Source organism: Cucurbita maxima, unplaced genomic scaffold (genome assembly GCF_002738345.1).
Source record: "Cucurbita maxima cultivar Rimu unplaced genomic scaffold, Cmax_1.0 Cma_Scf00127, whole genome shotgun sequence".
Taxonomy (NCBI): domain Eukaryota; kingdom Viridiplantae; phylum Streptophyta; class Magnoliopsida; order Cucurbitales; family Cucurbitaceae; genus Cucurbita; species Cucurbita maxima.
The window spans coordinates 65,872-68,561 of record NW_019272143.1 but is presented as its reverse complement, the minus strand read 5'-3'; positions in this window follow the sequence as shown (position 1 = coordinate 68,561).

Sequence of the window (2,690 nt, the reverse complement as noted above, 5' to 3'; positions counted from 1 at the left end):
CTTGTTAAAATTATATTACCTATGTGTGTTGAGTAACTATTTTCAATTTTATTATTCTCTTGTTAAGAAACATTAGCCCATTGTCCATAATTAAAAAAAAAAAAAAAATAAAAAAAAAATCATTGTTTTTTTTTAACTTTAATTTATAAACGATATTAAAATTTTGAAAATAGACATTTTATCAAGAGGTGAAAATTCGATTGATAAGTTGAGATATAATGGAAATTTTGGGCTGGTTTAATCTCCCAAAATATTAGAATAAAAATGGGTAGTCTAAAAAATGTTGAGAAGTGGGGGTTGGCCTCCACTACAAAAGGGAGATCCCTCACTCCATTTTAGCATCCCACGTGAACGGTCAAGCTAGTCGGATATTACACTTTCTGACGGCTCAAGGTTAGCATTTAGCCTGATTTGGCTTCTGTCTGATACGTTCGAACCATTTTCTCCTAATTTCAATTTTTCAGAAGCGTTTAAAGTTAGTGTAACTACCTTTTACTTAATTTAAATTTTTAGAGTTAAATGTGAAGTATTTATGCATAGTAAAACTTAGTCCGTTCAAATTATTGTAAGTAAATTTAAATTATTTTATGTAAAATTAGGCTTAATAGTAGAAGTAAATTTAAATTACTTTAAGAAAAATTAGGAGTAAATTATTTTAGGAGTAAAATTAAATTATTTTAGGCTTAACTAGTTGAGTTAGATTAAATTATTTTAGGCTTAACTAGTTGAGTTAGATTAAATTATTTTAGGATTAACTAGTGGAGTCAATTTCAATAGTGCACCTCAAACACTCATTCTCTCCCTCTATTTTAAGAAGAAAATTATGCACAAAATCACTTGAGAACATAAATGTTGAAAACTTCTCAATTAACTCATGCCCTTCATTGATGTTATCTCCCCAGGGAGCATACCTGTTACTATAAGTAAGATTATCTGTATATTAACTTCAAGTGATTAAATGTGTGATTATCTCCACAAAGAGTAAGTAGATGAAACAAATTAAGACTAGAGAGAGCATATCTGTTTGCCTAGATGGTAACCTAGGATTGAACGCCTATAGTAGTTTGAACACAGAAGATTTGTTATAGACGATTAAAGGGTGAGACCCTAGTGTTGTTGACTGATCTTGTAACGATACAAAAATAAATATATATTTATATTTATATATATATACAAATTTGGCTCGGTCGCCAAAAAACCTGCAAAAATTCAAATGAGATTCCAGAATTCTTGGACATGCCTTCCAAATCCTTACGACTCACCAAAAATAACTCCATACTTCTCCCCATCTTGTGCCAGATGCTCTAGACAAATGTAAAGGGAAAACATAGATAAAAATGAAGAGAGAGAGAGAGGAACCCGAAGAAACAACCACGACTAGTCCAACCAGAGAAACCCGGCACCCACATGACCCCAACACCTACCAAAAACCCCAAAGCCTACCTACATGGAAAAATAGGACAAACAAGCGATAGAAAGAGTTTAGGGAAGAGAGAGAAACACATCGTAAATTCATCAGCGAGATCCGAGAGTTGGGGAAGTTGAGAAATCAAAACGAATCCACATCCTTATACACTTAGATAGACTAGTGACATCGTGAGGTTAGAAAGTACATTAAATCAAGCCACAACGGTCCAGACACCATAAAAATGCAATGAGAATCGAGGGGAGAGAAATGGAGCAAAAATCACAAAGAGTATGGTATTTGATGACACGTGCTCGTGGTTTTGCACGTGTCATAGATCATATATGTATGACGTTATGAAATAGTACGAAAATACTATGCAATGTGATTGTTATGTTGTATTTGATAAATTGATATGCTTTATGATGTGATATGCTATGATCTGATTTGTTGAAAACGTTCTTGGGATATATTATGTGACTGTTATGATATATGATATGATATGTGCACGATATGGATTGTTGTGTTTGAAAGCATAAAAACTATATAATATGAGTTATATGTTTGATGAATGATATGATTAACATGAGAAATGACAACTAGCATGAAATACAACCCCGGCATACGCATGAATAATGATAAATGATATGATAAAAGTTATGAGATATGATATGAAAAATGTTATGATAGGAAGAAGACGCTAGTGGAGTTGTATTAAGGATAATTAAAATAGAAAGATATTGGGACCTCATGCTTATTGTGTGCTCATGCATCTTTCGAGCGAGATTTAAGAATTAAAATGAAACTTTACCAAATTAACGTAAGCAGAGATTTGAAAATAGGACTTGCTAGATCATATTTTTCTAATGGCGAACTTTTCTTCATGTGTCTGAAAGGTTGATGGATGTTATCGTTGGCCTCCCAGTGCTTGATGGATGTTTATCGCCCCATTAAGTATACGTGTGACTGTATGCATGAATATCTATATATTAACTTCAAGTTATTAAATATGTAATTCTCTCTATAGAGAGTAGGTAGATAAAACAAATCAAGACTAGGGTGAGGTATCAGTTTGGCCAGACGGTAGCCTAGGATGGAATGTCTCTAGTAATCCGAGCGAGTAGAAATTTACAAGACAACCAGAGGTGTGGCCCTAGTTCTCTTAACTGATTAAAAAACACAGGGACTCAAATTTGAGAAACTTGGAGACCTTAATCCATGTCAACATAGTTTTGTTATAAACTCTATTTTTGATATAACTTAAAGATATTGTATATTATGTTTA